We start from the raw sequence: 17,066 nt of genomic DNA, 5'->3' as shown, positions 1-17,066 counted from the left end.
CGCCAAAATGACTGGGCAGTTCCCGCCATTTCAACAGCGCGGACATCTTTTGGCGGGAACGGCGAGCAACACGTGGCGGCGGTTCTCCAAGCGCGCCCGCTTACGTCATCAGCGCGCGCTACGGACCGCCATCAGCCACCCGCCATTGGGGCCGCCATCTTGCAGACCGACAGGGCGGCGGAGAGGAACCACGTGGCAGAGGACGACTTCATCTTCCAGCAGCGCCTTCCCACGTTGTCAGCCTTCAAGGCGGAAGGCGGGGACTGGGGCGCATTCCAACGCAGGTTTCTGGCGCATCAGGAAATGTCGGCCTGGTCCGACGCTACGGCGCTGCGGGCACTGCCTGCCATGTTGGACGACGACGCGCTCGCGGCCTTCAGGTCCGCACAGAGGTCGGACTGCTCCACGCTTAAGGCTGTGCTGGGCCTCATGGCCAAGGTCTATGGACCTCTTTCGGCTTGTCGCCATCACTTTTACGACTGACGGAAGGCGGACACGGAGACCACGCTCGCCTACCGCACGGCGTTGTTGGCTCTCGCCGACGCCGCGTTCCCTCGTATGGACGAGGAGGGCCAGGATGCGATGGTCTTGGAGCAACTGCTCAAGTTGGCGCATGACCTGGGGGTCCCCATCAACACGGCCGACGAGGTCGATATTTCTTCCTTGCGGGTCGCAACAAGTATACAGGCGCACGAGGTCCTCAAGCGTAAACAGGGGGTCGTCTGCACTGCTGCCGTGGCCTCAGCTCCGGGCCCGGTGGTCACCGAGCCCCAAGTCGTCTGCCCACGAGAGGAGGCGTTCACCACTGGACGACCGGGGGACTGGAGGTCAGGGGGTCGTTCGCCTCTGCGATCGGCCCGCAAGCTGGAGCAACCGAGACCTCCGACGTCCCTCATCACGTGTTACAACTGTGGCCTCCGGGGCCACGTGGCGTCCGGTTGCCACGCTCCACGTCAGCGCGCCATGGGACCTCGGCTGGACGACGACCAAGGCCCCAAGTCATCCCTACTACCCCCGGCAAGTCGCGGCACTTCACATGTTCGGCCTACATGCACGTCACACATGGGCCGCCGCTTTGCGGCGGAGGAAGGCCGATTAGGGATCGGGGATTCGGTTCGGCGAGGGGGGTTCGTGCGGGACCGAGGGAACATTAAATGGTCTGAGTTGGGTCACAGAATAGTGGCTGCGTCGGCGGGTTCATCGGTCGTTACGGGATTCATTGACGGGGTCGAGGTCAGGGTGTTGGTCGACACGGGGGCGTCGGCGATTATTATATCAGACCTCATTTACAACATTCTCCCCGTCCAATGTCGACCTCTGCTTCCGGTGGACGTGCCATTTTACGCGGCAAATGGGGGCTCGTTGGGCATTGTCGGGCAGATTCGGGCGTCCATTTGCATTGGAGATATTAAATTGTCGGGACCCGTTTTCGTTTCCTCTTCCTTAGCAGTTCCTTGTCTGTTGGGCACAGATTTTTTGGCTAAAATGCCCATTAAAATTCTCATCGATCAGCGTTGCATTGAGCTACCATCGGGTCGCCGTATTTCTTTTTTGTCGAATCCTACGGAAATTCGGACGGCGTGCGCTACGATACAAGCACTGGCGACACAGACCGTGCACGTGCCCCCGGGCTCACAGATGTTGATTCCCCTCCGATTGAGGAAACCATTGGATGGGGAGACCTCGGAACAGGGCATGCTTTTGGGTCCATCAAATAGGACTGTCGGAGGTCTCGATTTGTCGGTGGCTCACACGTTGGTTCGGGCTGACAAGGACCCGTTCGTGATGGTTTTAAACGCTGGTTCGCGGCCGGCCGTTATTCAGCAGGGCACTGTGCTTGCTCACGTGGCACGGGTCCCTGCGCCTTGTTGCGCATGTTGATCCAGTCCCGGCGCAGAAAATTCCATCGAGGGAGGACCTTGAATGGGTCGATTCGCTGTGCGCGGACTCGAAGGATTTGTCAAGGGTACAGTTGGGTGCGCTGCGTGCGTTGCTGATAGAATTCTCTGATGTGTTCAGTAAGCACAAATATGACATTGGGTGCACGGACCTGTTGCGCCACCATATTAAAACAGGCGATGCGGCACCGGTCAGGCTAAATCCCTTCCGGCTGAGTCCTGCTGAGAAGGAACACGTTCAGTCGGCCGTCAACGATATGCTGGCGGCCGACATTATTTCGCCTTCTTCCAGTCCTTGGGGAGCATCTATCGTGCTGGTTAAAAGGCAAGACGGGTCCTTGCGATTTTGTGTAGATTTCCGTCGCCTGAAAAAAATCTCCGTGGCTGACGCGTATCCGCTCCCCAGAATGGACGAGTCCCTCGATGCATTGTCTGGTGCGCGATATTTTTCTACTCTTGATTTATTATCGGGATTCTGGCAGCTGCCACTCGGTGACGAGTCTAGACCTAAGACAGCATTTCGGATGCCAGGGGGCCTGTTCCAGTTTAACCGGTTACCCATGGGACTTCACTCCGCTCCCGCAACGTTTCAGCGCCTTATGGAGTTGGTTTTGTCGGGTTTGCAATGGGATACTTGCTTGATTTACCTAGACGATGTAATTGTTTTCAGTAAAACGTTTGAGGAACACCTCCAGCGATTGAGAGGGGTGTTCTTGCGGATGCGATCGGCTAAATTAAAGTTTAAACCGGCCAAATGCCACCTTCTTCGTAAGTCCGTGAGATACTTGGGCCACATTGTCGATTCTTCGGGGATCTCTACCGATCCCGCGAAGACGAACTGTGTCAGTTCATGGCCAACGCCCACGTCGGTTTCGGACGTGCGCAGTTTCATCGGTTTTGCTTCTTACTACCGCCGATTCGTTGAGCATTTCGCCACCATTGCAAAACCCTTGCACGCTCTAACGGCTAAAGGAGTCAAGTTCCGGTGGGGACCGGAGGAGGAGGCCGCGTTCTGCTCCCTCCGGGACGCCTTGGTGGGTGCCCTGCCCTTGCGTTATCCTGACTTTACAAGTCCCTTCTTGCTAGACACGGATGCTAGCAACACGGGCATTGGGGGGGTGCTCTCACAAGTCGTTGGGGGAGTCGAACGGGTGGTCGCCTATGGTAGCAGGGTTTTGTCACCGGCGGAACAGCGCTACTGCGTCACCCGTCGCGAGTTGCTGGCTATTGTTTTTTTTGTACAGCAATTTAGACCGTATCTCTATGGCCGTCATTTTACGGTCCGGACGGACCACGCGGCGCTTCAGTATTCGTTGAGGGTCGCCCAACCCTCGGGCCAGTTGTCACGGTGGTTGGAAGTCCTCCAGGACTATCAGTTTACGACCACCTACCGTAAGGGGTTGCGCCACACTAACGCGGATGCCCTGTCGCGATTGTCACCTTGTCACAAATGTGCGTGCTTAATGGGGTTTTTGTTGTTGTTGTTGTGTTGTTTAACAGCCGGGCCGGCTGCGAGCTATGTGGGAGGGGGTGATGTAGTGGTGATACGCGCTGGGGTAAGGATCGTGTGCCAGCGCATAGTGTTTGGCTATGTGTGTTGGTGACGCGCGCTGACGGTGAAGGATCAGGGGTCAGCGCGGGGTCAGGGGTTATGAGGCGGTGATTGGCTGGGTATCGGTGACGCGCGCTGACAGCGAGGGGATCCTGAGGCAGCGCGTGGGGATTGGTCAACTAAGGGGGGTGCTCACGTCGAGGTCCGCATACGCTCCGTCTCCCGGGAGCGGAGGCTATATAAGGCGGTGCGCACAGGCGCACGGGGAGTTGGTGACCAGCGAAGACTGAAGACGGAGGAGGAAGAGATAGGACCCTGAGGCACCTAGTCCCGCTGTCCTTGTAAGGACCGGGGCCCTGTGTGACTCAGAGGCGGGACCCTGGGACCCGGGGCCGAACGTCCGTGTGAGGGCCGGCCCACGGGACCCAGAGGTTGTGACCCACGCCCAAGCTGGGGTGGGCCTGTAGGCTCCACGGACACTACGGGGCTGGAGTGGCTGTGAGCGTGCAGCGTGAGTGTGTAGTGTGAGCCGTAGTAACCACATGTGTCAAGTGGAGTGTGTAGTGAGAGAAGTAGTGACCACACGTGTCAAGTGGAGTGTGTAGTGTGAGAAGTAGTGACCACACGTGTCAAGTGGAGTGTGTAGTGCGAGGAATAGTGACTACACGTGTTATCGTGAGAAGACAAGGTTTAATAAAAAGTGTGCTACCGTCAAGTGGTTTTCTGCCGTCATTCCGAATACTTCACATGTAATAGCGCCAGCTGGTGGACAGCAGCGGCAACTGTGGTGGATAGACAATACACACGCCGGCGAGGGTGTGCACGGTGTGTTGGCAGAGAGGAGAAACTAGGGTAACGATCACGGAGGACCCCATCTGGAGTCCCCTGGAACCTGCAAGTGGGTTCGAGAATTGAGGCGCTGGCAGCAGGGCAGAGCCAGGCCGTACTGATAGCATAGAAGGAGCTGAGAGCGGGAGCTCAAGGCTGCCGGTTCTGGGAGTGGACTCGTCTCGTCGTTGCTGTCGTCTCGTCCCCATCATCGTTGATCGTCTCCGCAAGATATCCCACTACAAAGATAATAGTTGACTATCCCAGTCAGCGCCGTCAGTGTTGTGTACAGGCTCGGCCAGGCATGTCCAAAGTCCGGCCCGCGGGCCAATCACGGCCCACGGTCAGATTTCATACGGCCCGCAGCTTTGGTCTTATAATGTGTTATTTATGGCTCGCTAGCTCTGTCAGAATAAATAAATCATAAAACTTTAAAGATGTAATTCCTCCTTTCACCACATGGTGGCAGCACCATTCTAATGCTGTCTGGCTCTGCATCCGTGCCGCGAACATATCGTCAGATATTCAGAGAAAACTGGGGGATAGGGGAGTGGCTTTTGATTATTTCTCATTAGCCTGAGACGAAAGTACCGATGCATCTGACACTGTACAACTACCTATTTTTTAAGAGGAGTTGATGATAACATGAACGTGACAGAGGAGCTGCTTGACCTCAAAAGCCTTAAAGGGCAAACCAGAGGAATAGATGTATTCGTTTCTGTTTGTGAAGCTGTTGATGATATGGAGTAAAGTTTCTAGGATCATTACCGATGGTGTGCCTGCCATGGCTGGTGAGCGAAGTAGATTGTCCACACTGATCTGCAATAAATTTAGCGAAGAAGCAGGTAACGCTATTAAACTTCACTTTATCATTCACCAGCAGGCTCTCTGCGCCAAACATCTCAAATTTGACGATGTTATGAAACAGTGGCAAAGGCAATCAATTCTATTCGCTCTAAAGCTCTATACCACCGACAGTTTCAGCAGTTCTTGCGTGACATCCAGGCTGAATACGGTGACGTAATATATCACAACGATGTGCGGTGGCTAAGTCGGGGGTCCGCACTGCAGCGATTTTTCTCTCTCAAAGAGGAAATTGGACATTTTTTGGGTGAGAAGGGACAACCAATGGAAGAACTGTCCGGCCTGTATGGCTGGCAAATCTGGCTTTTTTGGTTGACATAACGAAGCATCTGAATGCGCTGAATGTTAATCTTCAAGGAAAAGATGCAGTGGTGAGCCAGCTATACGCTCACGTTTGGAACCAAACTGCAACTTTTCCAAAGACACTTGTCCCAAACAGAGCCCTGCACCGCGCACTTCCCAGCTTTGAAAGAGGTCATTGACAGTTTCCCACAGGACAACATCGGTGCGCAAATGAAGAGTTATGCAACAGCTACCGCATCTCTTTCTTTTAACAAACGCTTTCGGGACTTTGCAGTTATTGAAAAGGACATGCTGCTTTTCTCTTCTCCCTTCTCTGTGGACCCTGATGATGCTCCTCCACAGCTGCAGCTGGAGCTCATTGAGCTGCAGTGTGACGATGAGTTCTCTTGTTGACTTTTACCGGCAGCTGGACAAAAGCAGGTTTCCATAAATGCGGTCATTTGCTAAGAAAATGCTGAGCTTATTCAGCTCCACATATTTGTGTGAGCAAACATTCTCAGTCATGAACTTAAACAAGAACCGATTGAGGTCAAGGATGAGTGACTCCCACTTGCGTAACATTTTACGCATCTCAACCACTGCCCTCAAGCCAGACCTGGTCTCTTTACTGAAATCTAGATCTCAGTATCACCCTTCTCATTAGTGTCAGTAAGTTTTCTGTTCCTTGATCAATCTGAAATTGAGTGTTCTGAACAGTAACATCTGTCACTATTAACAGTGAAAAGCCTAAAGCACACTAATGCACTGGGACTTATGGTACTTGTTTTATTAAACTCTTGAATAAGATTTGGCTATAACTGTTGATGTTATGTACCTGTAGATGTGACACAAACTATTGCTTTCTGAAAGATATTGTAAAAGACAAGGGAAAAATTCACTTGTTTTAAAGTTTAATGATAACAGACCACTTTGCATTACTTATAACTCCTGTTTAAAATGTTCATGAGGCAAAGATATGTAACTCATGAAAATTTAATGTATTCTATACAGTTTGTTCAATGTTATCTGACTGAATGAAAGGCAGAATTGTGTTTTTAGAGTTGTTCAAATCTGCCTGAGTGGCTTATATTTAGTTACATTGTAATTTGAAAAATAAAGGTAATTGTGACAATGACAATTGTTTTATAACAGTGTGTATATTCATGGAACGTTTGTGGTAAAAAAAATGCCAGAAGGAACTATTGGCCCCCGGGCATCTTCACTTTATCAAATTTTGCCCTCTTTGCAAAAAGTTTGGACACCCCTGAGCTAGGCTAAGCTCCTGTGGAGAGTGTGTGGACGAGACCGGTGCCTTCTAGAAACTCTGTCTCTGAATCGTTGACACTACACATACATAGAGTCACACAAAGACCCACAGACTCACACAGAGACCCATAGACTCACACAACCCATAGTTTGTTGTCCTTCCCTCGCACCTCCGATTAGCATGGTTGGTTACGGACGGTACGCACACGCGTACATGTGACCACTAATCCGTATCTCGTATCCAGCTGGTCACCCACATATGTTGTCTATCTCTTTATCACCATTTCTCTCGGGGTGTGGTTCCATCTCCGTATCGGTGAATCACTGCTCTGATGGCTCCCACACATCAACAGCTCTGCTGCCCCTCTCCCACTCAACCTCATCTGGGTGGAGCTGGAGCCAGGCCCTGAATCTCAGTGTACCTGAAACCATCACCACGCCAACGGTGGCTAGGAGCTGTTAACTCCCTCGCCTGGTATGCAGGAGGTCGTGGGATCAATCCCGACCCTGACGACGCCTGCTGTTGCTGTCTGCCTTCCTGTGGTCACGTGGATTTTTCTCCGGGTCTTCCGGGTTTTCCCTCCACATTTAGAAACATAACGTGTTTAGAGTATTTGATGCTATAAATTTCCACATGATGATAAGCCACTTCGTTGAGCTATCATTTGTGATAGCCAGGTCGCTTCTGAAAAGAGAGCTATATAGCTGCTCAGTGGGCCTTGCCTGGTAAAATAAAAAAGACATCTTTAATAGTTTTTAGTTTTGACTACCCTGGCCATCCTCGCAGCAGCGGCATTTGGCTGGCCATGGAATAAAGACGACTTCCTGATGCGCTTATGCGGCTGTCTGGAACGCCCTTCATTCCAATAAAATGCTACAGTCACTGCAGCTAGCAGTGCCGGATTAAGCTAGTGTGGGGCCTGTAGCATATGTTATAAAGGGGCTCTAAATAAATAAAAAACACGCGTAAATATTAAAACACACATTTTTTATATTCTTTCGGTAAAGTCACGTAGAAGGGAAACAATAAAATAATAAAAATATAAAGCAATAAAATTCTCATGACGTTTCGACTGCAACACAAGCAATCATCATCAGGTAAATTTTGCAAGAAAATTTCAAAAAAGTGGCGTTTTTTTCTTAACGTTAGCAACACGGACAGCGATTTTGGCAGTTGTTCAGATGGACAAGTCCATCTATGTTCGGAAAAGAGGAGGGGGGAGAGGAAGAGAATGGAATGCGGTCTGAAAGTCACCGTAAGCGTGAACACAATCATTTAAGACCCGAAATGGTTTATCAAATCCTTCCAATGATTGCTAAGCCAGAATCCATCTTCTTGGTTGAAATTGTCTCTGTGTTTGTATATGTGGATAACCTCATGAACGAATCTCTTATGGTAGCCAGATGGCTTGCAAAGAACCTTTGTCTTGGAGAAGTCAATGTCATGTGAGCCCACTAAATTATAACAGCGATCTGCCACGGCCGAGGTGTTGGTCCTACCGTGTTTTAGGTCTGCTTTGTGTTTACGGATACGGTCCGATACATGTCGTTTGGTTTCTCTAATGTAACTACTACCACAGAGGCAACTCAGTTTGTAGACGCCAGGGTACTGTATGTCCAGAATCACATATTTTACAGACGGAACCAGATCACGGATTTTATGTAATGTGGTGAATCGGATCTGGATCTTGTGTTTATTCAGCACTGACCGAGGGTTCATCCAACTCGGCCAGCAGGGTAAAGTAGCCCCTTAGCCTGGCTCTCCACCCTCTAACCCGGAGCCCCCTACTTCCTAATGACTCACTCCTCTGACTCTCGGCGAAGACCCCGTCCACGTCACGGGTCTCTCCTCAAATCCCCCGGGGGCCATGACGTCACTTTACTCTGACGGCATTCCCCCGAGGCGAGTGTGACCTGACGTCAGCACTCCACTCCTCAAAATCACCCCCCCCCCGTAAAAAAAACTCAGCCGACCCGGCTGCAACCCCCCCCCCCCCCCTATGAGCGGCCCTGATGACGACCGACGCTCGTGACCCCAAAACGCGAACCCTGGCCAACTGCTAGGAGAACAGAACATTAGGGCAAGCTGGTGCAACACAAAGCGGGGCGTAGCCCCCACCCGGCATGGTGAGTGGCGACGAGCGGGATGACCGCGGACGGTTGTGCCGTCCGTCAGCGTATGCGCCTGCTCCGCGAGCGTGTGCCCGCCGCTGGGCCGTCCCCATGCTCGGCGTCGGCCCATGGAGGTGGCAGGCCAGATAGTACGTGGCCAGGGCAAGGCGCCGTAGGTGATTCCTTCGGCGGCGGCGCAACAGGCGCCTCCAGCGGCGGCCCACCGCTCCCTGCGGCATCCATCCCGGTAACCGGCGGTGGTCCGGATGGAGACTGGGCCTCCACCAGGACCTCCCCCGGCGGATCCGCCGCCGGCGGCATCAATGGCGGTAGCTCTGGGGGCATACAGGAGGGCAAGGCAATGGTGACATCCCCCCGACCCCCAGGACCCGGCCCATCGGACGCGTCCACCGCCGGCTGTCCCGGAATTGGGGATGAATCAAGGAAGGCGGGCGGAACAACCCGCTTGAGCCGCGATGGGTACACGGTCCAGTGGCGCCGGCCCAGCCGGATCCGGACACACTGAGGCCAGCGGACACCAACCACCTCAACGGGGCCATGCCACGGACGATGTAATTTAGGGGAGGTGCCCACTGGCACCTGAGGACAGTGCAGCCACGCCAACTGCCCCGCCTCCCATGGCCGACCCCTTGCCTGATGTTTAAGCAAGCGCTCCGCGGCCGCCTGTCGGCTGGCCGAGTTCTCCAAGGCCGCCTGACGTGCTTTGCACAGGCGATCAAGCGCCACCTTCATCGGAAGGGGAATGGAGGAACCCCTCTTGCCTGCCCCGGGGTCCAGTTGGACCAACACTGGGGGCTCGGGTTCTCTCCCATACACAAGGGAAAATGGGGAGAACCCCATCGAGGCATGTGGGGCCATCCTGTACGCGGCCAGTACCCCTGGGATGAACAGGTCCCAGTCCGATTGGGACGTGCTCACGTGTCAGGTAAGGAACTTTTTTGAATAAGGAAACCACATCAAAACTGACAAGCAGGTCGTCTGTGGACAGGGAAATTCCCTTGATTGTCGATACCAGGTCAGGTAGAGTTTAGTACCGCAGAGGTGGTTTTTCCAGTGAAAGGCCGCAGGATTTCAGACACAAAACGAGCCAGTTTGTCTCTACTATCAACTCCCCCACCTACAAACTAAGTTTCCTCTGTGGTAGCAGTTACATTGGAGAAACCAAACGACATGTCTCGGACCGCATCCGTGAACATAAAGCAGACCTGAAACATGGTAGGACAAACACCTCAGCCGTGGCAAGTCACTGTTACAATTCAGTGGGCTCACATGACATTGACTTCTCCAAGACAGAGGTTCTCTGCAAGCCATCTGGCTACCATGAGAGATTCGTTCATGACGCGTTCCACATATACAAACACAGAGACAATTTCAACCGAGAAGATGGATTCTGGCTCAGCAATCATTGGAAGGACGTAATAAACAATTTCGGATCTTAACTGATTGTGTTCACGTTTACGGTGACGTTCAGACCGCAGTCCACTCCCTGGCATTGACTATATATCTTGTATTCTCCACAGGGAATGGATTCTTTGCTCCGCTGCAAGTCTCCTTTCACCACTCTCCCATTGACATATTTCGTTGCTTCCTCTTAGTATCTTTCACACGACGGTCAATGGTATAGTGTATATCAGATTGTATAAACAGTATAAAATTGTAATGTTTAATTCAATGTATAAGGTAATATACAGTATCGTAATTGTATAGTGAATATACAGCAGTGTGGTATACAGTAGGGTGGGTAGAATAATACTTAGGGTAATATTATAGTCGAAGGTATAGAGTGGTGTATAGTAATACAGTATATAATTTAATGTTGGGTTTGTCTATGGTAGTATATAGTACGGGGTAGACCCGTGTGATGTAAGAGAAGAAAAAAGTTTAGCTGGAAGCATATTATATTTTTTGCGACGTAGAATTGTAATGTATTGCTTACTGTTAGTAGCTCAGCTTATTGGAGAGTATATTTAGTATACTGATGATACTATGTAGTTTATACTTTAGTTTTTTACGTGGTTGTTTAGTAACTGCAGCTACATAATATTAACATTCCTTCCCTTTGTTAATGCTACCCCCATCCCCTCCCTTTTATGCTGCTAATCCTGCATAATGCACGGGCATAATGTGACTTTGAAACCCCCCCGCCCACCTCCTACGCATTTCCCAAAAATATGATAAATTGCTCTTGATATGCAAATTCTTTTGTCAAGGCGCTCTTCTTCCCCCTCCAACCCACCTTAAATATACGCTCCAAGCTTGGTGGTATTTCATTCTTCACCTGAGGACGGCTGCTTGCATTGTGGCCGAAACGTTGTGAGAATTATTTTATTATGTTTTATTTTTATTATTTTATTATTTCCCTTCTACGTGACTTTACCGAAAGAACCAAGAAGATATTCACTCCGAGCTACAAATGCCCTGAGAGTGCATTGCCTTTACACTGTTTGCCTTTTGTTGGCGTTCTCTGGTCGGACACTGGTAAGACTAGGCCCTACAGAAGGTTGTCTCTGGTGTAGACCAATCAGTTTCAAAGACAATGCCTATATATTATCAGAGCATGTTTTTTGTTTGCATGTTCATCACAAGTACGTGTGGTTAATGCAGACATGATTCCTTGCAAAATATTCCCATTTGGTGTTTGAACATCTTAACACTTATTTTATTGCAAGAAAGGATAATACCTATTCTTATTTTTTTTCATATATTGCAGTAAACCTGCGGCTCGGAGGTCAAAGATGCTGAGCTGCTGAAATCCTGCGTTCCCTCTGGGTTTCAGCCCTAACGTTTGTAATGCGAGCAAGGACAGGGGCTTGCCGGCCTCCGCGCCGCTCACACGCGCCGGTGTAGTGAGAGCGTGTGGGAGGGGCCACTGCTCACCTCGCTCCAATGGGAGCGGGGTGAACGGGGGGGGGCGGAGGCAGAGGCAGGATGGAAGGTGGAGTTGGGTCACGTGGGAGAGGGGGATATAAGAGGAGGGCCGGAAGGAGAAGGGGAGGAGAGAGTTAGAACCAAAGAGGGATCCACGCAGGAGGGTGGAAGGAGCCGTGGCGCCATTTCCACGTGGTCGAGAAGGGATAGGCGCCCACGGGAAGGCAGCGTGTGCGTGGGGAGCAGCCAGACAGGGGAGCGTGCGGGATCGCATGGAGAGAGAGACAGAAGGGAGCGTGTGCGGAGTACCCGAAGGGCGGTGTGGCCGGGCCGGGTGAGGGAGAGCACACAGAAGGGAGCCAGGTGACGGCGTGGGCGAGAGCCACTGGGGAGCGTGCGCGGGGCGCACGGACGTGCGGAAGGCGAGGCCGGAACGAGGAACACCGGGTGCGTGGAAGAACCCAATAAAGGACACGGAGAACAACGGAGTGTGAAGGAGTCCTTTATTACACGTTTACTGTAATTGCACCGGGGTTGTTAGTTGATGGTCACAGTTCAGTCACCGATTACCACACAGAGACCCATAGACTCACACAGAGATCCATTGACACACAAAGCCCCATAGACTCACACACAGACCCATAGACTCACACAGAGATCCATCAACTGACACAGGGACCCATAGGCTCACTCTGATCAATCGACTCACACAGAGATCCATAGACTCACACAGAGACCCATAGACTCACACAGGGACCCATAGACACACAAAGACCCATGAACTCACACAGAGACTCATAGACTCACGCAGTGACTCACAGGCACATACAGAGAACCCCACAGGCTAATTAAAATAGCAAACAACACTGAGCTGTGATTGAACCAGGTTGTCAAGTGTAGTGAGTCGATGGTCTCAGCCTGGTCACGAATGGCTGCATTAAAAAAACCCTGTCTAATTAAATTTGCTTCTGCACGTAATCTGTCTGAATTCCAACCCAGAGAATGAAACATATTGGTTTAGCTGTCATGTAAAAAAGTTTTTAAAATATCCGTCGCATGGCAGGTGGACTAGAGGCGACTTGAAGGAATCTCAGAGGTAGGTCTGTGATAGATTTTTTTTTCCGTGGGCTATTTCGGAGTGGCGAGGTTGTTGCGTCGCACAACGAGAAAGGCCTCTAGGTTCCCCTAATCGACCAGCTTTCTTCGTGGAGTTTGTATGTTCTTCCCCCTGTTTTGCGTGGGTTTATTCTGGGTTCTCTTAGTATCACACGTAGACCCATTCTCACTGAGTCTCACACAGAGACACATTCTCACTGAGCCTCAAGACTTTTTTAGGGGAGAATCCTGCCAAGTTTTTCACATCACAGGACAATGTTTCCTGTGTGTAATCCCAATTGAGGACTTTCAGAATCAAACTATTTATACTGGAGGAGAAATCCGATGAGCTATAAAGCTTGTTTTCACAGATGTCCAGTAGGGTAAGAACGTCACAACAAAACAATACAAAAACATGATAAGAGTGCAAGAAAGGTAAACAAATCACCCAAACACATGCAAATGTAACTAAACCATCCCCATCCTACCAGGCAAAGCCCACTGGGGTATTATTGCAGGTGTAGTGTTCTTCACAGAGGCACACACTTGACTTGGAGGCAACACGTTTATTACACAGCTCCAACAGGGCTAACTACATAAAAGTACACACGTTAACTAGACCCCAACAGGGTAACTACATAACCGGGTCAGTCAGGAACATCCTGACTAACCCACGATGCCGAGCGTAGACCGAAGATCGGAGAGACATAGCGCCGAGGGTTGATTCGAGAGAACAGCCCGGATCGGGGCTCGGGACTCGGCCTTTATGGGTCGCGGCGTGGCCGGGCTCTGCCCTTGGCCATGCCCCTTTCCAGATCCTTCCCAAAGACTCTGGCCCCTACATCACGTGTCCCTTTCCCCTACTTTTGGGCCCCCCTTGCCAACTCGTCCGGTCATGTGCCCTCTCCAGGTCACCCAGACTTTAATGTCCTCACTCAACCTCTCTCTCACCAGGACTATGCCCTTGGCATACCCAGGCTGGTGCCCGAGAGAGGCCCAAGACACACAGCTCCACTCCTGTGATGGTAGCTTGCGCTAAACGCCATAGTGACTCCATTTATGTCACCACACAGGTAATGTTCCAGCATTGGGATGTTTGGTCATTACCAGCGTAGTGAGTCGCAGACATACTCTTTGGAGGCACCACATTTATTAATACCAACACAAAGGGGTAACTGCCCCTTTACCAGATAACAAGGTATGGTGGTGGACCACCAGGCAAACTACACTAATAACAACAGACCGGACCACAGCTCGGGTCTGGTTCCACGTGTTGGAGAGTCTGTAGGACGTAGAACATAGATTTCTTCAGGATGAACAACAGCATCTGGTCCCTCTTGGGGACCCGGCTTATATCCTCTGTGGCATGGCTGGCTCCGTCCTTAGCCACGACCACCTTCTAGAATCCTCGAGCAGGATATCGACCCTGACACGTGACCACCCCTAGCCCCCACCTGGAGCCCTGTGTAGATGTTACCGGTCACGTGTCCTTCTGGGTCAACCAAAGTGCCATGGCCCTTAATAACCCCATTCCTATGGCCCGCACTCTCACACCCTACCCTGTAGGGGTCGGCAATGCAAGCAGAGCGTGGTGCCATCTAGCACTGTCAGTCAGCACTCTACCGAGCCCCTCTAGGGCCGGTACTGCACCCACATATACGTGGTGCCCGTGATGTCAATACATTGCACGCCGTGCCTCTCTAGGGCCGGCATTACACAGTGACATCCGCGATGTCACTACACCAGTCATATAAAATGTGTTTTATTTGATTATTCTGCCTATTGCTGCCACTGTGAGCTCATAACGATGGTTAGGTTATCTTGTCCAACAAACTCACACAGAGACCTATAAGGACGGGGCTCTTGCGGGGATTGTGAAAGGAGAGAGGACAGAGTGGAAGAAGAGTGCACACGTGGTGTTCAGAGCTCTTCGATAAAAAAAAGTATCGCTCGCGGAATAGATGCATGGACTTCCTTTAGATCGGTGGTATTGGTTGGGATAATTGTTGGAAAGATGCCCAGGAGAGGGAATCCACGAGGAAGGAAGGCACCAGTTGGAGCCATTGTCTCCCCGTGAAACGGCGTCACGGACAAAGGAGGACCAACAGCCACCTCGGTCATCCCAGTCACGGCCGACAGCTGGCAGGGGCCATGGTGGAGCAGCAACGTGTGCTCACAGAGCTGCCGCGTCTAATGGAATGCCCAGTTCGACCGGCCCGCGCTGCCGTCTTCGAGGAGCGGGGCTGAGACACCAGGCCCTTCGGCCTCCTGCGCGAAGTGAGGCGAGCTCGCCTCTGCAGCCGCCGACTCCACAGCCGCTCAAGCTTCGCAAAGAGCGAGCAGAGCCTGCTGCAACCACCCGTGAGGCCACCGAAACAGGGACTGCCTGTCCCACTGCAACCATCTGCCGTGGAACAGGAGCGTAAAGGGGGGGGGGGGAGTGGAGAAAAGGCAGCCATGTCGCCTAGGGGCCAGCGGAGAAGTTCACGTCCATTGGATGGTGACCGCCGGTTTGAGGCTACATACATGGCGCTCGTGCATGGAAGAGGAAGCCCTTGCGAGCTCTACCGACAGCGCTGGGAGATGAAGTGCTGGCAAACTTTTTCTTCACCAAGCGACATATCGGGCTTTGCAGAGGTATTCAATCATCCGGTGTAGTGCAGCCATTCCCCAGATCAGCAGCGCAAGGAGGTGGAGTCACTGCAAGCGGTTCTGGGGAGAAGCACATTCCCGAAGCTGGACGCAGAGGCACACTAGACACCCTGGGTGACTCAACGCATCATCGCTCTTACTCATTAGGACCAAGATTGTCCTGCCGGTGGTGGAAGGGGAAATGTGGAACCTCCATTGGTTTACCTCAAGCATCCTGGCACACGATAAGGTTGAGGGCCCGGCGCGCATCGTGCCACGGGTGGCAGAACAGAGACGAGAGTTTGCGGAACTGCCCACATTGATGTGGGGGGGGGGGGGGGGGCTGGTGGTGGTGAAAGAAACGCTGAAGACAACGCTCAACGACATGCTCGTGGCCATCCAGGGACTTCTTTTTCGATGTGTCTCCTGTCCAACCAATATGGTCTTTTTAAGCATGACTCAGTGTCCCCCATGGGCTAGTAGGTGGAAAAATAATCTGTGGAAGCTAACATCTCCTAAACTGCCTGTTTAAGCTTGGTATTATCCACATGGGGGATGCATCTCCTTCTTGGTCGTGTCTCCTGTCTGACCTCTACGGTCTTTTCCCAATATTCTGCACAGGCCACCCCTCTTCTGGTGTTGGCATTTCCAAATCTTGAGGAGTATGGTGCTGCAGGGCATCATCCATGGTTTTCCTCTCCCGACAAGCACATTGTTCTGTTGTGCAGAAGCCCCCCCATGATTTCATGAGAGAGTTGCATCTGCCAAAACTCACTCTTCAGTCTATTTAGGCTCCACCATGTGAGCCATTTTGGAATTGGAGACAGATGCGAGTTCCTCCACTTGGGGGTGATTCCTCGCCAGCTCCATTCAGTAGTATTTGTCGCTTGCTTTTTCCCATTCTTTTTGCTAGAGGGAAGCTCTGGCATATTGTGGTGACATGGCCAGTGGTACAGTGGAGCACAAGAAGCTGTTAACTCGATGAGAGACGACCATGGAGCTGGCTGATGGCTATGTAGCGGATGGCGGATGTTCCACTCTAGGGCTTGCCGGTCATGGTCACCTGCTACCCTCCTCCTGATGTGAGAAAGCGCAAAGACAAATACCTTCTCATGGGGAAATATCGAAAGATTCCACTGTGGTCACATGGAAGAAGCAGCTTTCATGCAGCTGCATGTGCATCTCATTGACACTCCATTCCGGGCATACCCGGATTTCGGATTTCCCTTGTTTGCTAGATACAGAAGCTCGTGACTTTGGAATTGGAGACATGCTTTCACGAGTTCTCCAGGGACAAGAGATAGTCATCTCCTATAGCAGCCGTGTTTTGTCCAGGGCTCCACGGTGGCTAGGAGACGTTATTGCTCTTGCCTGGTATACAGAAGTTCGTGGATTCGATCCCGACCCTGACGCTTGCTGTTTACTTGGAGTTTTCATGTTCCGCCCATGGTCGTGTGGTCCTCTGGTTTTTCCATACAAATTTAGAATGATGCATTTAGAGTATTTAGCTGCTATATATTTCCACGTAAACCCCTCCTTTGGGCTATCATTTGTGGCCAGGTTGCTCCTGTAAAGAGATACATAGATCAGTGGGCCTTACCTGGTAAAAAAGAATAGTAATTGAACAGCACTACTGTGTGACCTGTAGA

The sequence above is a fragment of the Lethenteron reissneri genome, chromosome 71, assembly GCF_015708825.2.
Source record: "Lethenteron reissneri isolate LAM-NWPU_2019-01 chromosome 71, ASM1570882v1, whole genome shotgun sequence".
In the NCBI taxonomy this organism is placed as follows: Eukaryota; Metazoa; Chordata; class Hyperoartia; order Petromyzontiformes; family Petromyzontidae; genus Lethenteron; species Lethenteron reissneri.
The sequence above is the reverse complement of the archived record's forward strand: the minus strand, read 5'-3'. Positions refer to the sequence as shown.